At 38.1% G+C, this 13,286-nt stretch overlaps 1 pseudogene; it reads right to left on the minus strand.

The window, feature by feature from the left end:
- Positions 1 to 437: 437 nt before the first annotated feature.
- Positions 438 to 5,836, minus strand: LOC149244259 (isochorismate synthase 2, chloroplastic-like; annotated as a pseudogene).
- Positions 5,837 to 13,286: the final 7,450 nt, after the last annotated feature.

Genomic DNA, 13,286 nt, shown 5'->3' on the forward strand with positions numbered 1-13,286 from the left:
CATAAAATATTCCAAAGCTTTAGACATCCATCTTCTTGGTTATTCAAATTATGATTTTGATGGAGATAAGGTGATATGGAAACAAGATCTTAAATCAATATTGAAGGTGTTATAGACTCATGTGCACGAGTGCCTATATTACTTAGTGAAATGGATCAAAAATATTGTGAATAATATAGACAATGAGCAGTTAGAAAACATAACAGACACACACATGAACACATCAAATAATCAAGGATTTCACCAGAATCCCTGGCTATGTCTCCTGGTCCAGCTTTCAGTGTCGACCTCTATATTAATTCTTTAAGAGTAGAATATTACAATTGTGAGCTCAAGAAAAGCTATAACACAACAACAGTGATATTACACAGGGATTTCACTCGAAAACCTTGAGTTTAAAGAGTACACAAAATCTCCCTCTTAGTGAATCTGATCCACTATTTGTAGCTGTGTTTTCTCTGACTCTCTGTCTCTGAGAAAATGCTTCCTTTTGTCTCTGCCATTGAATGACTTTTAAGCCTATCGGTGCTATCGGTTTGCATTCCTTTATCGGGCTTTATAGCTCTCGACCCCTATTCGTTCATATCCCTTTTGAGCATTAAACAATAATTGTAAAACGCTGAAGGTATGGTGGCCACTTGATTGTAATGGAAAGGACCATTGGTGTGGGTGAAATCCTCAAGAATACATTTCTCATTCAAAAATGGAAATACACTAAAAATAATGGAAAATCCGACCAAGAGACCAAAGCCCGAAACTCGAAAGATATTGTATTTGACCTATAATCCTATCGGGTCCATGTTATATCACTGTCATAAGCCCACAATTGATTTATGACCTTCCAATCCAACGGCTGTGTTATCACAAAACCAGTACTAGGGGCTGCAACCAAGCAAGGCTTCATGTAACTGTTTCAGACCAGACTTTAGACTAGGAATTAGCCTTCCTAATCAGAGAGGGCTCTCTCACAGGCTTTTGATAGAAAATTAATCACAACAACAGAGGGCTAACTCTTCACACATTTATAAAAATATAGCTGGTTGGACATACATCAAATTGGTCTTCATTGGGCTATGGAGTCTCTCACAGTTAATAAACCAAATCACAGTCATCTCATAGAAGCCAAGGCTCTTTGCATCATCAGAGGTTCAAACATAATTTACCTAAATCAAAGCCTGCTGAACATACAGGAAGTCAGAGCATTAAAAAATGAATTCTGAGTGATGTTCAAACATGCTTCACCAAAACCCACAGCTTGTCAAGCACACAGGAAGTCAGAGCATATAATATGAATTCTGAGGGATTGTGCCATAACAAGGCTGTAAAAAGAACATTAAGAAACTAAACCACCATCACATTTGAACAAAAAGATGCATTGAGAATCTTGGGAAGAAAAAACCCTGTTTGCCATTACTGTAACAGTCTTTACATAAGCTCTGAAAAACTCTGTTTTTGTATTAACAGTCCCACCCTTTCTACATCTAACCTTGGCCCATATATAGGCAAGCAAACTAAAACACCTCAAGCATCCTCCTCCAGCATGAGGGGAGCCTCGAAGGTGGCTATTAATTATTCCTACATGCTACTCACTAATGCATTAATTACAAATATGCTGAACTATAATTACACACTATCCTAATCAAAATAAAATACTAATTTCATTCTCCTCGCAGGCTTGATGCTTTCTTGAATGCTTTGACAGCTGTCCTCCTTCAATTAATCTGATATGGCTGAGCTACGGATGCAATGAATGCTGACTTAGGATGCTTGAAAGCGCTGATGGCTCATTAATTGATCACAAGATGTGCTCCTATTTAAACGGTCTCTGTCTCCTAGCACTTTCCGAAAATGTAGAAGTATGCTCCCAACTCTTTAATAACTTTGAACGCTGCTACCAAATACCATACCATGTCTCCAGATGAGTTGTATTCTGCCTTGATGTACAGGTGTCTCTCCTCTAACATTCCCGGTCAAACTGTTCATTTTGCATTGGAAACATCACCTACAGCAGTTTCGTAGCGCGCTACGAAACTGCTGTGTGATTAAAAAAAAAAAAAACACAGTCTTCCTTTAAACTTCTTACAAAATTGTATATCTGCTGTTGCCATTCTTCAGCTTCACCTTTGCTATGCTGAGATTCAGAATCCCATTCCCTGTAACATGAACCTCCAACAGATAGACCAACTGCACATAAATCTTCTCGAGCTTCTGATTTGTTTTGGTCTGAAGTCTTAGAATTCCAAATACATGCTTTCCCAGAAACTCAATTACCCATATCTTCTTGGAAATGACAATCTCCTATTGAGAGTAACAAGAATAAATTTAGAATACATAAACTCGAGAACATAAAGTGACATCGAAGAAAACTTAATGTACATAAAGCCTGATGCTTTAGCCAGATGATACAACAAGCTTTTCCAATTTTCCAATATTTCACTGGTTATCCCATTCATTTTCCAAGCCATCTCTTGAGCCCTCTTCATTTCTGTCATAATTTGAAAGTTCCTCATTTTTATCTTGTTCATCTTCCACAGCACAAGACTTTGACGGACAGCTTGCTGAAAGTCTGCTTGAAAACGTTCTTCATCATCTTCTTCAGCATGGAGCTGCCTCAGTGTCTTAGAGCTGTTTTCACCTGAAGCAAATCCTGCCTTCTCATTTGAAGGGAACCCTTGCTTTGAAACTGTGTTAGGCCTTGACTGCATCGAACTATATGAACTATGTTTATAAGTTGCAGGCATAGGTAAAGTAATTAGTGCATTTGAATGGAACATCTTTGGCACTATTTTCAGATGAGGAGTCCACAATGTGATTATTTTCATGTTTAGCAGACAGATTAGGGATGTATGCACTTGTTGCACGGCTTGTCATTTGTGAAATGCCCTTCTGTCTACTTCTGTTCCCTCGTGAATTCTGCCCCAGTGGAGGAAACCTCTCAAACTCTGTTTCTTGAATGAAATTATCTGCAATATTCCTAGGCTGACTGTGCAAATCAGAGCGCTGCAATTTCTGCCTTTCTGGATTAATCCCATTGCTTAACATTTGTTTGGGACCATAGTCTCTACCACTTTTTTTATGCTTCCCACATGTATATGTCTTTTGTTCTGGTCTGCGAAACCAGCACCATCATAGCGCACCAGCTCCTTGTCGACTGCAAATGGTTGGTTATCTTCAAAGTGAACAATAAAGGGTGAAGATGAAAACGCTGCAAGATTCTCATATGAACCATATTTAAGTTCTGTATCCACCTTTAGGAGCAACCATTCCGATGACGGTGCCGCAAGACACAGATGGCATTTTGTCAAGAGCGCTACACATGCAACACCGAATGCTTGAGATTAGACGGGAACACTCCACGCATTTCAATCAACTTCAGAGTCTCATGTTGTTTCTAACTGCCACGCTTCTTAGTTGGAGATATAACCGACAAGTCTACATTCAATGTTTCGGTGGGAACCTGAAAAATTCCAACAGCAGATTTCGCATTTGAAACTTTTGATGTGTCAGACCAAGTTATAGAAGGCACCTACGGAGATAAATGATCGATTATTTGTTGACTATTAGAATTTTGTTTAGAAGTTGTTGATACTGAAACTTAAAGGACCTTCACTCCTGCTGCTACTTCCAACCCGACTTGTCTAATTCCATAACTTGACAGATGCATCATTGCTGATCTGATTCCCACAGCAAATTCAGCTTCCTAGCCTCCAAACCTTCCCACAGGTCCAGCATACATTCCTCGATCAAATATCTCATTATGGCTGATAAAATTACTTGCAGCCTCTTGTAGATGCCCACAAACTGCTGGGGTTGGATGAAGTAACGACAAAAGAGAAAATTCACCAGCTTCATCTTTCAATTCACCTATCAAACGGGCATATAGATGCTGCACCTTTGCCTGCTTTATAAGGCTTTTCTCAGACTCCACATTAACATATTTGCAAATTGTCTCCATCTTCTCCTTGATATTCTCTTTAACTATTTCAAATTCACGGTGATCTTTAGAGCTGTAGAGAAAATCTAGTCCAATCTGTAAATCCTCCATGCTATTATGTCCTCGAGCACGGGTTCCAGCAACTGCTTCACTTGAAACAAGGCTGTCATTCCTATAAAATAGTTTCTCTGGCATGCTTCCAATAAAAGCCGATAGTTTGGGAAGCTGAAAACAGAATTGATACGCATTTTGATCATTTTCCTGGAGAGAAGATATCAACTCAAAAGGATCAATGTTTCCATCTATTTCAAGCTTTGACCTCCTAGCTAAAACAACCTTAGAAAGGCTGCTCCAATCAAGAAAAGGAATGCTACGAATAAGCTTTGGAGAATTTTTCCAGCCTTCAGCACTGTTCAAACTTATCAGTTCTAAGGCCTTATGCACAGTGGCATCCCAGGAATGCTCATCTGGAACATTATTCTTGTTTATCATGGTCAAATGAAGCATGTTTCCAGATGTTCTCATTTCAGCAGATACCTGGTGCAATGTCAGTTCAAGCGTATCTAATCCTTTGTTGAAGGTCCACAAAAGAGAATTATCCCATGCAATAGTTGCTGCTAGAACAGAATTTCCATCAAATCTTTAATATGAGACTCCCCTCTTATATCATTATCATCCAACAGAAAAGAATAATCTATCGAAGACTGCACAAGCTCTTATTTGATTTACCAAGAAAATTGGCCACTAAACCATAGACACTGTTTTGCAACAATGCCACATATGCAGCTCTGTGTAGTGCTTCTAGAAGCTTCCCTTAAATATCTGTCATTTCCCAATTTCGCAGCGCAGCCAATGCAAGATCAGTGCTTTCGCTACGAAATCACTAAAACAGGTGGCGCTTCGAAACTGCTAAAAAGAATCCTGGCGCTGCGAAACTGCTGTATACAGCAAGCTATGTGTGGTGGAATATGTTTGACTTGTAATGCTAAGAGCCTTGATTTCTATGAGATCACTGTGTTTTTCTTGTCTACTTGATATTATAGACTCCATAGCCCAATGAGATATCTTTTGGTGTGTTTCCAACCAGTTATGTTTTCATAAGTAAATAAAGAGTTAGCCATCTAGTGTGTGAAGGATTTTATCAAGAGTTTTGAGAGAGCCCTCTCTGATCAAAGAGGCTAATCTTTGGTCTAAAGATAGGTTGAAATAGTTACATGAGACCATGCTTAGTTGCAGCCCTCAGTACTGGTTTTGTGATAACAGGCTGAAAACCATTTCATGTGGCCCATTTGCACCAAGATTACCCACCCGAAAAGGCGGTTTTCTCTCTCTTGTGGAATGCTACATGTTGGTCGATGTATGGAATCGGGCGGAGCCTGCCCAATACCACTTACTGCGTGAGGTCCACCCAAAATATCGCTTACCACAGAACTCAAATGACATAAAGGTGCATCTATAAATATTTTTGGTTTGGCTTTATCGCTTTGAGGCATTTCCTTTTGTACTTAGGTTTTATAATGGAGATGTGCTAATACACAGGAAAAGCTCGACAACACTTTTATATCGAAACTCAAAATTTATATAGCCACATTTATAAACGCTATCGGGTCCACCTTGATCGTAATCGCAAGTCGCATCGGCCATGGGTGTTCATCCATTTGTATTGTTGCAATGCGATATTGCATTGTGATATATTGCAATCGCATATCTCATGGCCTTCAGGCCGTGAGTAAGTTCACCGTTTGGAAATCTTGCAACGTGATAATGTAATCTCAGCCATTTATCTGTGTGCTCAATCAATGGTCCATGTTGTATCGCTAGATCGCAATCATAACTTCCATAGGGCCACCTCCGGTACACTCCGCCAACTACGATATCGCTGATCCCTCCGATGTGATCCATCGATTTGATCTGGACCGTTGATCAGTTCGATTTGACGGTTCTGGTTCAGTGATACTTCAACCTTTGATTTACTTTGTTTCTACCAATTCTTTAGTGTTTTCCTCTTCGATAGGGTTTTCTGATAGTTTTAAAGACTTAGACTTAGAGGGTTTAGGATCCATTTTGGATCATGCCTTCCCATTGAAAAGCTTTTGGACCACCAAAAGTTGGCTTTTAGGCATCTATCATGTGAGGATATAGCTCCCTCACTTGTTTAACTTCTATCCGTTATGCTTTGCTTGGATTTGAACCTTTGAGCCCTACTCTCAGGTACTCAACATCCCCTCGACATGTAGTTCTCACCTTCCTTTCGAAAATTGTGTCTTCCTGTAACTCATTGAGATACTCAGGCAACAGATTCTCAATAGAAGGCAACTGACTTTTCTCTTCAGGATCTTCAATCATTGATGGTTCATACAATCTCAATTTTTCTGCATTAATGACTGAATAGATCTGCATATAAGCTTGAAAATCAAGGCAAAAAGCATTTGCACCAATTTTATCAAGTATCTTGAAAGGTCCATACCTTATTGGTTTTAGCTTCTTACCTTCACTTTGCATTATATCTTTGCTAATGTATAGCCAGAATTGATCACCAACTTGAAAACTATGCTCAACTTGATGCTTGTGATGTCTTGCCTTATACTTGGCTTGAGTTTTTTCCAGTTGTTCCTATACTTCCTGCTGAATTTCTTGGTTTTGTTCAACGAACTTGGTTGTTTTGTCCACATCATTGTGTCCATAAACTGTTATGTCTTTACCAAAGACAAAATCCAAGGGAGACTTTGGTATAAAACCAAAACAAGTCTCAAAAGGATATCTCTCAGTAGAAGAGTGCTTGGCATGGTTGTAAGCACGCTGCACATAACACAAATGCTCATCCCAAAGATTGGGATGCTTGTTGCAATAGCCTCTAAGCAATTGGATCACTATCCTGTTGACCACTTTTGTCTGACCATCTATTTGTGGATGAAATGTTGTGCTCTTCTTCAACTTGGTGTCCATCAACTCCCATAGATTTGACAAAAACTTCCCAGTAAATTGAGAATCTTGATCAAATATAACAGAAGTGGGTAACCCAAAATGAACCCATACATTTTGAAAGAACATCTTTTTTGTTTCTTCGGCTATAACCTACTTGTTACAAGGTATCAAATACACATTTTACTGAACCAATCCACAACAACATACAAATAATCATGTCCTTTCCTAGATTTTGGCAATCCCCCAACAAAATCCATGGAAACACTTTCCCAACGATGAGAAGGAATTGGAAGTGGAGTGTACAACACTAATTTTCTATTACTTGGTTTTCTTTTAGCACATATAGTACACTATTTGATATATCTAGAAGCTATCTCATAAATTCTTTGTGATTAATAGAACCTTTGCAATTGTGCAATTGTACAATTGTTTTACTTACACCAAAATGACCTGATATAAGAGAAGTACGTGCTTCTTGAATTCTGTTAACTCTTTCAGTTTTTGGAATGCATAACTTTCCCAAATTATATAAGAGTTGGTCCTTTACATAATAATACAATTCTTCTACTTGCTTGCCATGAATTAAAGTTGCATATACATCTTTAAAATCTACATCTTGAGCATATTGTTCAATGTTACCTTCATGCATTACTGAGTTATGCTTAAGTATAGTAGATGCATTTATGATTGGTCTTGATAACATGTCTGCAACCTTATTATGTATGCCCTTCTTATATCTGATGACAAGATGAAATTGGTGTAGAAAACCCATCCACCTATAATTTCTTGATTGCTGCAATTTAGTTTGTGAGTGAAAATATTGAAGTGGTTGATGATCTGTATGTACGATTGTTTCTTTACCCATTAGGTAATGTTTCCACTTTTTCACACTTTGTACTAATGCATAAAATTCTTTATCATATGTGGGATAATTAACTACTGTAGAAGTAAATGTCTCAGAATGATATCATATGGGTTTACCGTGTTGCGTCAACACTGCTCCCATGGCATAATCATTGGCATCTGTCTCAATCTCAAATGGATGTTGAAGATCTGGCAGTGCTAGTACTCGTGTTGTACTGATTTTCTCTTTTAAGGTATCAAAGGCTTTCTGCTTTTTGCCTCCCCACTTAAACACATGTTTCAATCCTATTAAAGCTTGTAATGGAGATGCAATCAAAGAAAAGTGAGAAATAAAGTTTCTTCAGTATTGTGCTGCCCCTATGAAACTCCTAACCTCTGTAGCAGATTTGGGTTTAGGCCAATTCACAGTGACTTCAACCTTAGAGGGATCTATCTTAAATTCACCACCCCTACAATATGACCCAAATAATTTAAGGATTTTCTGCCAAATTCACATTTTGACAGTTTTACATAGAGAATTTTTCTTTTTAAAGCATCTAAAGTCTACTTTACATGATTTACATGGTCTTCCCATGTCTTAGTAAAAACAATAATGTCATCTAAAAAAAAAATTACAAATCATGAATAAAAGGGCTGAGTACATCATTCATAACTCTCATAAATGTAGCAGGAGCATTAGTTAAGCCAAAATGCATAACCAACCATTCATACATTCCTTGGTTGGTCTTGAAAATAGTCTTCAATGCATCTTGTTATGCAACTATGACCTGATGATAGCCACTTCACAGGTCTAACTTAGAAAAGTAAATTGCTTCTTTCAATTGATCTAATAAATCATCAATATGAGGAAGAGGGTAATGATTCTTGATCGTTATTTTATTCAGTGCTCTTATAATCAATGCACATTCTCCACGAACCATCTTTCTTTCTCACCGGCATGATTGGAGATCCACATGGTGATGTGCTTGGTTGTATAAGCCCTTTATAGAGCAAATCATGTCCCTGCTTCTTTATCTCTGCATTCTCTAACGCTAACAACCTGTACATTCCAATGTTAGGTAATGGAGCATCTTGCTGCAAACAAATATCATGTATTATTTCTCACTTGGGTGGAAGACCTTTTGGTTCTTGGAAAAGAACATCACACTCTGAAACAACTTTAACTAAATCAACTTTCTGTTTAGAATCACGGCCTTCAAATGCATTGGTTTTATCATGATCCTTTTCCTTTACAACCATTAGTAAAAATTGATTACCTGAATTCACAATTATTTTCATCTGTCCCGAGTTTATGAGAGAATAATCCTTGAGTTTATGGGCTCTTAAAATATATTCCATTCCATCTTTAATGAGTTGATACTTATTTTTAGCTCTATAGAAAGTAGCTTTCCTATCATACAAGTATGGACTTCCCAGAACAATACCACATATATCCAACGGAACTATTTCTAACTCAACCTCATCTACAAATGTTGATCTAATAGAAAACCTAAGTTTACATTGTCTCGTTACTTGTAGCTTTGTTTTATCACACACCCAACCTAATGGATATGGATTCTCATGAGGTTTTGTTTGTGATCCCAACTTCTTTACAATTGTTTCAGAAATAAAATTTACTTGTGATCCACTATCAAACAATGTATCAATCTTATTGTGCTTGGGAAAATACTCTAATATGAAAAAGTTTATTTCTTTCTCTCTCATTATTTTCATTATCAACAGATTGTGTAGAATTACTTGTGGATGCTTCAGAATATTTACCTTTAATACATGTGGCTGTAGCTATTGTTTCATCACCTGAATCTGATCCCAAGTCCTACTGAATAGCTGCGTCATTCTTTCTCTCCTTTCTTCCACCGAACTTCTTAGGTGTTCGTTCTGGATGAAAAAGCTAGCAGTATGCCTCATCGTCTCCTTCTTTCTTGCAATGAGTGCATGAAGGTTTATCCTTCTCTACAATGTTTGATTTCCTCTCCTTCCACTTCAGTTTCTTCTTTTCCTTGATCTTGCTTACAAAATATTTAGATGATCCCCCAACCTCTGGGTTTACACTCTTACCTCTAGATTCTAAATATGTGGCTTGAATTGATACATCATCTAAGCTAGTGGGATTAATATGAGAATAGTATGCTTTAAATAACCATGCAGACCACCTATATACTTCAATAAAGTCTCAGGTGTGTCCAAGGATATACCTAGAGTTAAAGGTCTTTTCTTGAATTCCTAAGTATAACTTTGTACACTTTGACCCTTCAACTGGCGAAGACTTTTCCAACTCATTATTGCCTACTACATGTAAGCTAAAGGATACAATTGATTTCTGATAGCAGAAACCAATTCATTCTAGGTAGAAACAATTTTACCATTTTTTTCAATATCAGCTTGTGTCTTGCCTTCCCACCATACTAGTGCAGTTCCTCCAAGTCGAAGGCTAGTCAACTAAATCTTCTTCCTTTCTAAATCAATGTTCTATACCCTGCAATATACATCAATCTGTCATATCCAATTATCTAGCTTCTCTACATTTAGTTCTCCATCATAAATTGGCAAATCAAACTTCACATCTAATTTGATCAAAGGAGTTTTCTTCATTTTCTTATCAGGGCTATTTTTATGCAAAGAAGATGATAAGGATGATGAAGGTGATGATAGAGGAGATGGTGGACAAGGAATTTATCCTTTTCCTTTGCCTTCTGGAGGGACAACTAGAAAAGGTTCCTCCACTCCTTTATCTCATTTGGGTGTTGAAGTGCTTTCACGTCGACCCTTCTTAAACTTCAGATACATCTCTTCCACCATGGATCGCATGGCCATAAGGCTGTCCATGAACTAAGATTCTGATCCCAATGGAGTTTCTACTCCCATTCTCCTCTGAGAATAGAATCTTCCAATCTCTGGATTAGCCTCAACAAGTTCTCCTTCTCCTAGTCTAAGCTTTAATCTAGTTAGCATTCAAAATCCAACACAAGCTTGTCTAACCTTAAGAAAACCTAATGCTCTGATACCACTTGATCGGAAAGTGAGATCTTAAATCAATATTAAATGTATTACAGACTCATGTGCAAAAGTGCCTACAATACTTAGTGCAACGAATCGAAGACATTGCGAATAATATAGACAATGAGCAGTTAGAAAACATAACAGACACACACATCAACATAACAAATAATCAAGGAGTTCACCACACTTCCTGGCTATGTCTCCTCGTCCAACTTTTAGTGTCGACCTCTATATTAAGTCTTTAAGAGAAGAATATTACAAGTGTGAGCTCAAGAAGCGCTATAACACAACAACAATTATATTACACAAGGATTTCACTCGAAAACCTTGAGTTTAAAGAGTACATAGACTCTCCCTCTTAGTGCCTCTGATCCACTATTCATAGTTGCGTTTTCTTTGACTCTCTGTCTCTAAGCAACTGCTTCCTTCTGTCTCTGCCATTGAATGGATTTTAAGCCTATCTGTGTTGTCAGTTTGCATTCCTTTCTCGGGCTTTCTGGCTCTCGGCCACTATCCGTTCATCTCCATTTCAAGCATTAAACAACCATTGTAGAAGGTTGAAGGTATGGTGGCTAGCTATTTGTAACGAAAAGGACCACTGGCATGTGTGACATCCTCAGGAATACGTTTCTCATTCAGAAATGGAAATAGACTATAAACAATGGAAAATCTGACCAATAGACCAAAGCCTGGAACTCAAAAGATATTGAGTCTGACTTATAATCCTATCGGGTCCATGTTATATCATTGTCACAAGCCCACCGTTGATCTGCGACCTTCCAATCCAACAACTAACAGCCATTTTGGGCGGCCCATTTGCATGGAGATTACCCGCCCGAAAAGGTGGTTTTCTCTCTCCTGCGGGGTGCTACATGTCGACCGGTGTATGGAATCGGGTGGAGCCCATACAATACCACTTACCGCCTAAGGTCCTCTCAAAATATCATTCACCACAGAACTCAAATGACATAGAGCCACATCTATAAATCTTTCTGGTCCGGCTTTATTGCTTCAGGGCATTTCCTTTTGTATTTAGGTTTTATAACGGAAATGTGCTAATACACGGAACTCAAAATTTATAGAGACACATTTATAAACCCCGTCGGGTCCACCTTGTATGCAATCGCAAGTCACAGCGGCTATGGGCCTTCATCCCTTTGTATTGTTGCGATGCGATATTGCATTGCGATATATCGCAATTGCATATCGCATGGCTTTTGAGCCTTTGGTAAGTCCACCATTTAGAAATCTCGCGACGCAATAATGTAATCTCGGCCGTTGATCTACGCGCCCGATAAACGGTCCATGTTGTGTCGCTATATCGCAATGACAACTTCCATACGGCCGCCTCCGATACACTCCGCCAACTGCGATATCGCCGATCCCTCCGTTGCGATCGACTGATTTGATCTGGACTGTTGATCGGTCTAATAAGACGGCTCCGGTTCAACGCTACTTCAACCTTTGCTTTACTCTGTTTTCGCCAATTCTTTAGTGTTTTCCTCTTCAATAGGGTTTTCTAATAGTTTTAAAGACTTAGACATAGAGGGTTTAGCATCCATTTTGGATCATAAGGAGAATGGAGTCTCTACTTCTAGTTATTTGATGAATCTTGGATCAGCAGCTATGAGTTGGAGATCACACAAGTAATCTGTTCCTATTGATTCTACCACCATAGCAAAATATATTGTAGCAACTCAAGTCACTAAGGAAATCATTTGGCTTCAGAAAATACTTGAACATTTTCAACAGAACAAAAAGCTTCGACTCCTTTATTTGTCTACAACTTTTCTACAATTCAATTGCCCAAGAATCCAAAGTTTCATGATCGTACCAAACATATCAACACGAATTATCATTTGATTGGACATCTTGTAAAGGCCGAATCAATTCATGTGACACATTGTCCAACTTATGAACAAATTGCAGATATCTTTACCAAAGCATTGGGGTGTGAAAAGTTTGAAAATTTTAGATCTTTAATTGGTATGTGACATGTGCTTTCAGATTAAGGGGGAAATGTTGTAATCATTCCAGATTTTTGTATATAGTTATGATTAGATATATAGTTATAGATAAGGTATTTCTAGTTTTCTGTTATGGAGACATAACTGTCTCCTTCAATTATAAATATAACCTTCAGTGATTAATAAGATAATACAGAACATAGAACTTTGATCATGAAATTCTCTAGACACTGTAACATAAATTGTGGGTTTCCAATTTAGATTTGAGCTACTTTGAGGCTGATTTGCAGACTAAATTGCGGTCTGCTAAATCTGAAGTAAATTTACACTTGCTACAAGATGCATGTCTGAAACATATAATCTATAAATGCATGGCCATACCATTCATACTCAACCATCCCCGTTATGAGTAAAGGAAGATCTCTCACACTTGAAGAATGGGATCAAAAAATAATTGTGGGGGGCATTGTCTCATTCATAGCCGCCCACAAACCAACTTTGAGAAGCCATTGAATAATGGCCAAGAGGAGGCTCATGAGAGGGATGAAATCGTGAATGAACCAGACAGGATTGGAACCGCTTGAAATGGAATCGAA

This window comes from Pinus tabuliformis, chromosome 8 (genome assembly GCF_031772625.1).
Source record: "Pinus tabuliformis cultivar Carrire ecotype Pingquan chromosome 8, CPIR1, whole genome shotgun sequence".
NCBI lineage: Eukaryota > Viridiplantae > Streptophyta > Pinopsida > Pinales > Pinaceae > Pinus > Pinus tabuliformis.